General features: G+C 34.9%; 1 non-coding gene across 1 annotated transcript; it reads left to right on the forward strand.

Moving 5' to 3' along the window:
- Window positions 1-8052: 8052 nt before the first annotated feature.
- On the forward strand, window positions 8053-8208 carry LOC124076307 (U1 spliceosomal RNA). Its single transcript, XR_006846319.1, has one exon. It is a non-coding gene; the product is annotated as a U1 spliceosomal RNA (small nuclear RNA).
- The last annotated feature ends 3369 nt before the right edge of the window (window positions 8209-11577 follow it).

An 11577-nucleotide genomic window follows, 5' to 3' on the forward strand; every position in this document is an offset into this window, starting at 1 on the left:
ATGCCGAACAATAAAGCAAGGAAAGGAGACAGAAGAAAGTATAAGTGGAACGACAAGGAAGACATAGGTTAGGGAAGGGAGCCCTGCATGTCTGGAGAACACGTGGCAAGCAGTCATGGAATCCAGAGTAAATAGGCTTAATGCAAACCTGTATCTGAATTAAGAGGCTTCACTTAATGTACTGGTGGCCTCCGAAAGCAGATGTTAGTTAAATAAAAAATATTTTAAGACAAATTTTAAAAGCCAGTGCAAATGTGCTCATCACAGGCAAAGATTAAATATATATCTCACATGCAGATGAAATACACAGTCAAATCTAGATTCTGTATATTCTTTTAGAGTGATTGCATTATTTATGGAGCAGGTTGTTATAATGTACAGCCTGAGCTGGGATTTGGAGTCAGAAAAATGTGTGCTCAAGTATACACTCTGCTATATCTCTTCTGATAATTCATGCAAGTAACTTAATATGGCTTTAGTTTTCTTACTAGATATTATGGTTTAGATATTAGGTGTCCTCCAAAAGCTCATATGTGAGACAATGCAAGAAAGTTTAGAGGTGTAATGATTGGACTATGAAAGCCTTAATCAAATCAGTGAATTAATCCCCTGATAGAGATTATCTGAGTCTGAACTGTAGGCATATCGCATGTGGCTGAGAAGGTAAGTTACTGGGGGCTTGCCTTTGGGGTTTATATTTGGTGGTCTGAGCTTAGTCTCTCTCTTTCCCTCCTGATCAAGTCCTGAGCTACTTCCCTGGACCACTCACTTCCGCCATGATGTTCTGCCTCATCTCAGACCAGAAGGAATGTAGTCTGCCCTCTGTGGACTGAGACCTCTGAGACTCCAGGCCCCCAAATAAACTTTACTTTCTCTAATTGTTCTTATTAGGTCTTTTTTTTTTCACAGCTATGAAAAAAGCTCTCTAAAGCACTATAAAGGCAAAGAAAGTTATTCCTACTTCTATTCCCAGTTTGTTATTCATTCTCTTTTATTCATTCAGTCAGTCAATGATTCAAAACATATTTGCTAATTGTATATGGTATGCCAAGCATCATCTGGCTAAGGAGATACAGGGAAGCCATCATGGGACATTGTGAAAAGACCACCATTAAATTATTAGACAAAGTTATTTGTAAACTGTCAAATGGTGATAAGTGTCAGAAAGAAAAATAACACAACAGAAAGTATTGAGAGCATTCTATTATACATGATAGTGTTAAAGAAGTCTTATACAGTAAGAGAAATTAAAAGGAATGAAAGATCCAACTTTCTAGAACCATTTAGAAAAAAAAAAGTGTTCCAAGTACAAGGAAATAAATCCAAGGGCCTATTCACAGAGCAAAAAGACAGATGTGGCTGTAGCAAAGGGTGTGAGCAGACAGACAGACTGGAGATGTGATTTAGAGACATGTAATCCATAAGAAGAATTTTGAATATAATTCTTAGTGAGATTTGAAGCCATTAGGAAAGTGATATGATAAGAGTATTTTAACAGGAACCTGCATGTGTTGAGTAGAGAAGATCTACTTGCAAGATATCGCTGGAGCACAGGTCAGAGACCACTAAACTATTCGGAGGTTATTTCTCTAATCTAGAGAACAATGATTTCAACAAGTTTGGGGTTGGAAAAGGTGATGAGAAGCGTCACATTATGGATACATGTAAAAGTAGGATTAGCAGGATTTTCTGATGAATGTGATGTGAGATGTGAGAGAAGTCCAGAAGGACTCCAAGATTTACAGTCTGTCATCATTTGAAATAACAGCCTCCCAATATGAAGTAAATACTGACACTTGCGAATTGTACTTTTCATCGCAAAAGAGATTTTTTGGGTGAGACTAAATTAATGATCCTGAGATGAGAAGATGGTCCTGGATTATCAGGGCAGGCCCAATGTAAACAGAAGGGGACACAGGAGGAATCAGAGAGAGGAAGAAGGACATGTAGTGACAGAAGCAGAGGGAGACAATATCATGTGATGTGGGGCCAAGAGTCAAGGAACAAAAGAACCTATAAAAGCTGGAGAAAGAGAAGGAATAGATAAGGCTCTAGAGCTTCCAGTAAAAAACAGTCCTGGTAATACCTTGATTTTAGTCTAATAAGATTCATTTCAGACTTCTGACCTCCTGACTTAAAAAAAAAAAAAAAGTAAATTTATGCTGTTTTAAGCCACAAAATTTGACGTAGTTTGATACAGAAGCAATAGGAAACTAACGTATAATTTAAGCATCTGAAAGGTTGACAAGGGTGGGCAAACATGGGAGGAAGTAAGTTTAGACCTTTATGTGGAAATGAGGAAGTCTGAATTTGAACATGATATGTTTGAGACAACATTGGGATATAAAGAAGGAGATATCAAGCAGATAGACACATAAATTCACAATAAAAGAGAATGTTCCTTGCTGGAGATCTCTACTTGCAAGTAATTATAATGTACGTTTATTATTTAATCCATGAATCTGAGGAACATTATCTAGACAATAACTACAGTAGGAAAAAATGAAATAAAATTTCTAAAACCAGAAGTTGTTCAAAGTTTAAAGATAGAAAACTCAGGATAATTCAGAAAATCAGTCACCATAGAAGTAAGGAAAGACCTGAAAGATTCGTGTTTTGAAGGCCAGAGGGAGAAAGGATTTCAAGGAAAAGTGAGTAATTAGGTGTCAAGTGTTGCCGATAGATTAAAGAGAGGACTCAAGGTTTACCATTAAATTTAGCAACATGGTGCTCACTGATAACTTTGATGAGTGCTAAAACTGTTGAACTTTAATAAGAGTTGCTTGGATGGAGGTGATATGGAGTGTTCTCAGGAGATAATAGCTGAAAAAAATGGAAGCATTAATAAAAAATATATAGAATGGAATCTTGTTGACAAGCCAAGGAAGAGCCTCAGGAAAGAGTATGAGCAATTCGCACGTTGTTAGGAATTCTATGAGCTAACACTAGTAGAATGTCCACATATTCGCACAAAATAGATGTTCAATGAAATGTTGGTAGTATTGATCTAAAAATATTTACATAATCAAATAATTTGTGCTAGTGTGAAATCTGTTTTTACAAAAGAAGAAACTAATTTCTATTTAAATGAACTAAATTTTCTAGGTGTATTTATTATTTATCTCACTCTCCAGTCTTCCTTACAATAGGAATGAAATAGCACCATCAAAAAATTGCTGTTCATGTGAGACAGTGGACTTGGGGAACCTTCTCTGTCAGTTATCAATGTTGTGGTTTTAAAAACTTAATTATGATCTCAGCTTTAATTAGTTCTGAGCTAATGATGTACCCCCTACACAAGGTTGCTGAAAGGATTAAATAAGATCCTGTATGTGAAAAAAAATAATTTAAACTGTATGACATTTTGAAAAGGATACCATAAAACTGGGACAGATCTCTTTCTCAGTAGGAGAAATAATTTCAGAGAAAACGAATCTAGAGTATTATTTTCATTAAATACTGACTGCTGGCAGACAGATGAAGAAAGTGATTCAAATATATAAGACATCATGAAAGAAACTATTGGACATACTAGCAAAAACTGTATCTATGTATGAGCACCAAAAGTAATATGCAAAAGCAACACAGAAAGGCATGGTACATCAGACCTAGGTCTTTAGTTAAAATGTTTGAGACTCTCAGAAATAGTGAGCTCTGGAGAGACACAGTAGTTGTGATCAAGACATCATAGAATACCTAGGATATTAGATAATAATGGATTAAAAAGTAACAGAGACTAGTGGTATATACATTAGAAACCAGGGTGCATGTTAGATGTTAATAAATTCATAGATGTTAGGGGTATATTAGAGATTTGGTTCATCTGTCAATCAAGGAGATAATTTTTTAAATTCTCATTAGAAAATAGGATTTATTTAACTTTCTTAGTATCTTTCCTTTAATGATTTTATGTCTTCTGAGCTTTCAGCCAGGTGGAAACCAAAAAAATGAATAACTTCTCTGTTCATTTTGTTAGACCAGGAAGCAAGAAAAGACCACTGACTCCAATTAAAATCAAATTAAAGCAAGCTTATTATTTCGACCGGCCGGGCTGCCTCTCCCTCCCAAAACGGCAGGAACAAGACAGCACCCCAGCTTTCCTGCAGCCCAGCTTTATAGCCCAGAAAGTTACACAAAGGGGGGTTACAGATAACAGAACTCTGACAAGCATCACACTAATGGTAGTTTACATTTTTTGCTGGCCCCAACATCAGAATTTATGAGGACCACTAGAGCCTCAGAGAGGGTCGTTGTCTGGCCAGGGAAGGCCAAGATTTGTGAGGCGTCACTATGGTTTCAGAGAGGTCTGATATCTGGTCAGAGAGCCAGGCATGGGTGGGTTCAAGGCACGGGCAGGCATTCCAAGCAGGCTCAGAATTTGCAGTAATTTATAGTAAAGCCAAAATTATCTTTTCATGGCTTTGTGGTGAGATGCCCAATTTTAAGAAAAGATCAGGTTGGGTCTATCAATTTGACTCCTAAGGGAAAACTTTAATAGAAATAAATAATTAAAAAATAAATAAAATAAAAACTAAGTGTATCCACAATCAGAAAAAAAAAAAATGTTGGGATCTAGACAAATGTATCTAGACAAATCTTTCAGAGAAAGATTCAAGTCAGAGAGTGGAGAAAAGGAAGTGGATAGGTCAAAGCCAGAGTTTCCATTGGTTTATCATAGAAATTAAATGAAGTAAGAAGTAGGAAACAAAATCTAGAAAACTTAGTAGTTTCTGATTTGTCTTTATTGTTAACTTCCATTATTGTGAAATTTAGGTCAGACAATCATATGCCTTCCAAGTAGAAGATATTAAAACTGCATGCTTCCTGCTAAAGTCTGCTTCATTGCTTCACTCAGTCACTAAGTAATTGTGGTTCTGATTCTAAGGGCGCTGCACTTTCCTTTTCTTAATAATGACAAGTACTCTAAAGTTACCAACATTATAAGAAAAAGAGTTTAAGATTTAAGGGCAGGCTGGGGTTGTGGCACAGTTGCAGAGCATTTGCCTCACACATGTGAGGTGCTGAGTTCGATCCTCAGCACCACATATAAATAAACAAACAACAAAATAAAAATAGTAAAAAAAGTATATTTAAAAAAAAGATGTAAGGGCATTTTGAAATTAAAATTAGGTACATTTCATTAGTAACTTAAATTATCCCCAATGTATAGAAAGACAATTAATTCAGCACACAGGTTATTCTTCATCAAAACTTCAACAATGTGTGACAGGAAAGCAAATTTGGTGTTCAAAACCTCCAAATTAGATTCATCTGCTCATGGCACCCACTACAGGGTTAGTGTGAGGAACAAATGATAAGATCTATATCTTAGGGTTAGGATAGTAATCAACAGATAAAAGTAGGTTATGACTACTGTTTTCCTCATTAATAAAAATGGAAGCCTAATACACATGGATCTTTAGTTACTAACAGCTCTTCAAAATTCTAATGCTTGCATTGTGCAAATATAACCATATCCTTATACTGTGTGAGCTGTGTAAGTTGGATATTTTTTATTAATGTCTTGTTTTAAATTATGGAATAGTTGTTTGCAAAAGTAAGTTTTTAAAAAAAGTTTTAACATACCCTTTTTAAGCCCTTTGGGCATAGACAATGAGTGGGATAGCTGGGTCAAATGGTGGTTCCATTTCAAGTTTTCTAAGGAATCTCCATATTGCTTTCCAGATTGGCTGTACCAATTTCAGTCTCACCAGCAATGTATGAGTGTGCCTTTCCCCCACATCCTCACCAACACTTATTGTTGTTTGTATTCTTGATAACTACCATTCTGATTAGAGTTGAGATGAAATCTTAGAGCAGTTTTGATTTGCATTTCTCTAATTGCTTGAGATGTTGAACATTTTTTCTTATATTTGTTGATCAATTGTATATCACCTTCTGAGAAGTGTCTGTTCAGCTCCTTAGCCCATTTATTGATTGGGTTGTTTAGGTTTTTTGGTATTAAGTTTTTTGAGTTCTTTATATATACTGGAGATTAGTGCTCTATCTGGCATGCATATGGCAAAAATTTGCTCCCAAATTTATTCCTCATTGATTGTTTCTTTTGCTGAGAAGAAGCTTTTTAGTTTGAACCCATCCCATTTATTGATTCTTGATTTTATTTCTTGTGCTTTAGAAATCTTATTAAGGAATTTGTGGCTTAATCTAACATGATGAAGATTTGGGCCTACTTCTTAATCTATTAGGCATAGGGTCTCTGGTTTAATTCCTAGGTCTTTGATCCACTTTAGATGAGTTTTGTGTATGATGAGAGATAGGGGTTTAGTTTCATTTTGTTGCATATGGATTTCCAGTTTTCCCGGCACCATTTGTTGAAGAGGCTATCTTTTCTCCAATGTATGGTTTTGGTGACTTTGTCTAGTATGAGATAACTGTATTCATGTGCCTTTGTCTCTGTGTCTTTTATTATGTACCATCAGTCTACATGTTTGTTTTGGTGCCAATATCATGCTATTTTTGTTTCTATATAACTTTGTAGTATAGTTTAAAGTCTGGTGTTATTATGCCTCCTGTTTCACTCTTCTTGCTAAGGATTGCTTTGGCTATTCTGGGTCTCTTATTTTTCCAAATGAGTTTCATGATTGCTTTTTCTATACCTATAAGGAATGACATTGGGATTTTAATTGGAATAGCATTGAATCTGTATAGTGCTTTGGTAGTATGGCCATTTTGACAATATAAATTCTGCCTGTCTAGGAGCATGGGAGATATTTCCATCTTCTAAGGTCTTCTTCAATATCTTTCTTTAGTGTTCTATAGTTTTAATTGTAGAGGTCTTTTACCTCTTTTATTAAATTGATTCCCAATTGAAATAGTTGAAAGCAAGAGAATCAGAGAAGAAATGAGAGATATTCTTTGAATATGCTTGGCTGATGGATAAGTTAAGAATATTCAACAGATTCCAGAGAGCTCAGTGAAAACTGAAAGACCAGAGAAATGTGATTTTGCTACACCTTTACCTATAGTCCTCATCTCATACACAGCTGGCTTGGTGCATGTGGGAATCATATTGGCTTGAAGTGTCAGCATATCCTTGTTAGAATTATTGATTTATCCCTAAACTATGCAAACACAGGGGGGATCCTAAGAAAATTACACTAAAAAATAAGTCAATACTGACCTACTGCAGTGGGGAAGTATTTCACAATATGACTGTAAATAACATAATTGACTACTAAAACAAACAAACAAGAAACATTCCTTGGAAGAAAACAAACAAATCCAGAATGGTTATAGTATATTATCTATCATGCAACAATTATCAGCCAAATTGTTATTCATGAACTAGACAAATAAATAGGAATGTGATCCATAACCTGGAAAAAAATTTTAGAAACAGTCAATCACAATTGACTTCAGGTGTCTCTGTATGTTAGATTTAGAGTTGTCAAAGTATGTATTATGTATGTATTATTCATTTAATTTCAAAAAAAATAAGTGAATTCATGTTCGAATAACCAAAGAAAATATGACTCAAACCTGTAAGGAATCTCAATGGAGAAATGGAATTTTTTTGAGGAAAATTTAAATTTAAATTCTAGAACTGAAAATTGTAATAGCTAAAATTAAAGTCTCTACTGTTTAGTAGATTTGAAATGTATGAGTTAGTGGAAGAAAGAATTAGTAAGCTTAGAGATAAAGCAGTAGAAAATTTAAATTTCAAAGAACGGATAAAGAAGTAATTGACACCCTCCCCCCATATTTGGTGATTTTGTGACACATTAGCAAACATCTCAATATGTGAGATTAAGATTTCCAGGGGAAAAAAGTAAGTTAGAAAAATATTTAAAGTAACAGTGGCCCAAACTCTCAGAATTTGGTGGTAAAATTAACCTACATATCCTACAACCTCAATGAACACCAAATATTATAAACACAAAAGAACCACAATTGGATACATCACTATATTGAAAGGCAAAAGCAGAGAGAAGTGTTCAAAATATGCTTCATGTACTTCATGATGATACAATAAATGGCCAATTTCTCATTAGAAACAACAGAGGTAAAAAACACATTGAAATAATAGTAACAATACTTACCTGGCAGGGGAGATACCACAATCATGAAGGTGGTTTCCTAGGTCTAGTCTTATCCATTGCACTCTGGAAGTGCTGACCCCTGCGATTTCCTCAAATTCGGGAAACTCTACTGCATAATTTGTGGTAGTGGAGGGACTATGTTCCTGCCTGCTGGAGGAATAAAATAGCTACCAAATAAGAATTTAAGATCTACTGAAACAATTCTTGATGAATGAATGTTAAAAGCTTTTTAATTTAAAAATATTGAAATAATTTAATGCTAAGAAGTATAGTCTAAGAAATTAAAAAAGAGCCCGGTGTGGTGCCACAAGCCTGTAATCCCAGCAGCTCTGGAGGATAAAGCAGGAAGACTGCAAGTTTAAAACCAGCCTCAGATGAATTTCATGATTGCTTTTTCTATTTCTAGGAGGAATGTCATTGGAATTTTGATCGGAATTGCAATAAATCTGTATAGTGCTTTTGGAAGTATGATCATTTTGATAATATTAATTCTGCCTATCCAAGAGCAAGGTAGATCTTTCCATCTTCTAAGGTCTTCTTTGATTTTTTTCTTTAGGTTTCTATAATTTTCATTATATAGATCTTTCACCTTTTTCATTAAGTTGATTCCCAAGGTTTTTTTCTTTTCTTTTTTCTTTCTTTTTCTTTTTCTTTTATTTATTTTTTTTTTGAGGCCATTGAGAATGGGATAGTTTTCTTCATTTCCCTTTCTGAGAATTTGTCACTGATATACAGAAATGCATTTGATTTATGGGTGTTGATTTTATAGCCTGATACTTTGATGAATTCATTTACTAGTTCTAGAAGTTTTTTGGTGGAAATTTTAGGGACGTTCAGGTATAGAATCATATCATTAGCAAATAGTGCCAATTTGAGTTCTTCTTTTACTATGTGTACTCCTTTAATTTCTTTCGTCTCTGTGAATGCTCTGGCCAGTGTTTCAAGAACTATGTTAAATAGAAGTGGTGAAAGAGGGTTCCCCTGTCTTGTTCCAGTTTATAGAGGGAATACCTTCAGTTTTTCTCCATTTAGAATGATGTTGGCCTGGGGCTTAGCATAGACAGCCTTTATGATGTTGAGATATGTTACTGTTATCCCTAGTTTTTCCAGTATTTTGAACACAAAGGGGTGCTATATGTTGTCAAATTCTTTTCCTGTGTCTATTGAGATGATCATATGATTCTTATCTTTAAGTCTATTGATGTGGTGAATTATATTTATTGATTTCTATATGTTGAACAAAACTTGCATCCCTGGGATGAATCCCACTTGATCATGGTGCATGATCTTTTTGATATGTTTTTGTATTCTATTTGCCAGAATTTTATTGAGAATTTTTGTATCTTTATTCATTAGAGATTTGGGTTTGAAGTTTTCTTTTTTTGATGTGTGATATTGGCCTCATAGAATGAGTTTGGAAGTGCTGCCTCTTTTTCTATTTCCTGAAATAAGTTGGAAAGTATTGGTATTAACTTTTATTTAAAACTCTTGTGGAACTTGGCTGTGTATCTGCTTGGTCCTGGGCTTTTCTTGGTTGGTAGACTTTTGATGGTGTCTATTATTTCATCACTTGAAATTGATCTATTTAAATTTTGTATATCATTCTGATTCAATTTGGGCAAATTATATGACTACAGAAATTTGTCAATGTCTTTAATATATTCTATTTTATTGGAGTACAGGTTTTCAAAATAATTTCTAATTATCTTCTGTATTTCCGTAGTGTCCATTGTGATATTTCCTTTTTCATCACCTGTTAGTAATTTGAATTTTTTTCTTTCCTTCTCTCCTTCAGCATGGCTAAAGGTCTGTCAATAGCTAAAGCAATCCTTATCAGGAAGAGTGAAACAGATGGTATCACTATACCAGACCTTCAACTGTAATACAGAGAAATAGTAACAAAAACAGCATGGTATTGGCACCAACACAGATTGGTAGACCAATGGTTCAGAATAGAGGACACAGAGACTAACCCACAAAACTACAATTATCTTATATTAGACAAAGGTGCCAAGAACATGCATTGCAGAAAAGATAGCCTCTTCAACAAGTGGTGCTGGGAAAACTAGAAATCCATATGCAACAAAATGAAAAGTAAACCCCTATCTCTCACCATGCACAAAACTCAACTCAAAATGGATCAAGGACTTAGGAATACAACCAGAGACCCTGTTTCTAACAGAAGAAAAAGTAGGCTCTAATCTCCATCGTGTGGAATTAGGCCCCAACTTCCTTAATAAGACTCCTGTGGCACAAGAATTAAAATCAAGAATCAATAAATGGGATGAACTTAAACTTTAAGTTTCTTCTCAGCAAAAGAAACAATCTGTGAAGTGAATAGGGAGACTACATCTTGGTAGCAAGTTTTTACACCTCACACATCAGATAGAGCACTAATCATAGGATATATAAAGAATTCAAAAAGCTAGACACCAAAAAACCAAATAACCCAATCAATAATGGGCCAAGGACCTGAAGAGATACTTCTCAGAATATGATGTACAATCAATCAACAAATATATGAAAAAATGTTCATCATCACTAGCAATTAGAGAAATGCAAATCAAAACCACTCTATGATTTCATCTTACTCCAGTCAGAATGGCAGCTATTATGCATACAAACAACAATTAGTGTTGGCAAGGATGTGGGGAAAGAGGTACACTCATACACTGCTGGTGGGCCTGCAAATTGGTGCAGCCACTATGGAAAGCAGTATGGTGGTTTCTTGGAAAATGGGAATGGAACCACCATTTGACCCAGCTATCCCTCTCCTCCATCTATACCCAAAGGACTTAAAAACAGCATACTACAGGGACACAGTCACACCGATGTTTATAGCAGCACAATTCACAATAGCTAAACTGTGGAATCAACCTAGATGGAATATACAAAAAGGAATATTACTCAGCAATAAAAGAGAATAAAATCATGGCATTTGCAGGTAAGTGGATGGAGTTAGAGAAGTTAATGCTAAGTGAAGTTAGCCAATCTCAAAAAACCAAATGCCAAATGTTTTCTTTGATATAAGGAAGCTGATTCATAATGGGATAGGGAGAGGGAGCAAGTGCGGAATAGACAAACTCTAGATAGGGCAGAGGGGTGGGAGGGAGAGGGAGGTGGCATGGGGTACTTAATGATGGTGGAATGTGATGATCATTATTTTCCAAAGTACATATATGAAGACACAAATTTGTATGAGTATACTATGTATACAACCAGAGATATGAAAAAAATTAGCTCTATATATGTAATAAGATTTGTAATGCATTCTGCTGCTATATATAAATAAATAAATAAATAAATAAATAAATAAATAAATAAATAAAAGTTAGGGGGGGAAAGAAAAGCAGCCTTAGCAAAAGAGAACCACTAAGCAACTCAGTGAGACCCTGTCTTTAAATAAAATACAAAACAGGGCTGGGGGATGTTAGCTCAGTGGTCCAGTGCCACTTAGTTCAATCCCCATACCAAAAAAAAACAAAGTTCAAAAAGAATTATTTCAGTTTGAAAGAAA

Source organism: Marmota monax, unplaced genomic scaffold (genome assembly GCF_021218885.2).
Source record: "Marmota monax isolate L192 unplaced genomic scaffold, Marmota_monax_Labrador192_F-V1.1 WCK01_AAM20220418_F8-fsc00411, whole genome shotgun sequence".
NCBI classification, from domain to species: Eukaryota; Metazoa; Chordata; class Mammalia; order Rodentia; family Sciuridae; genus Marmota; species Marmota monax.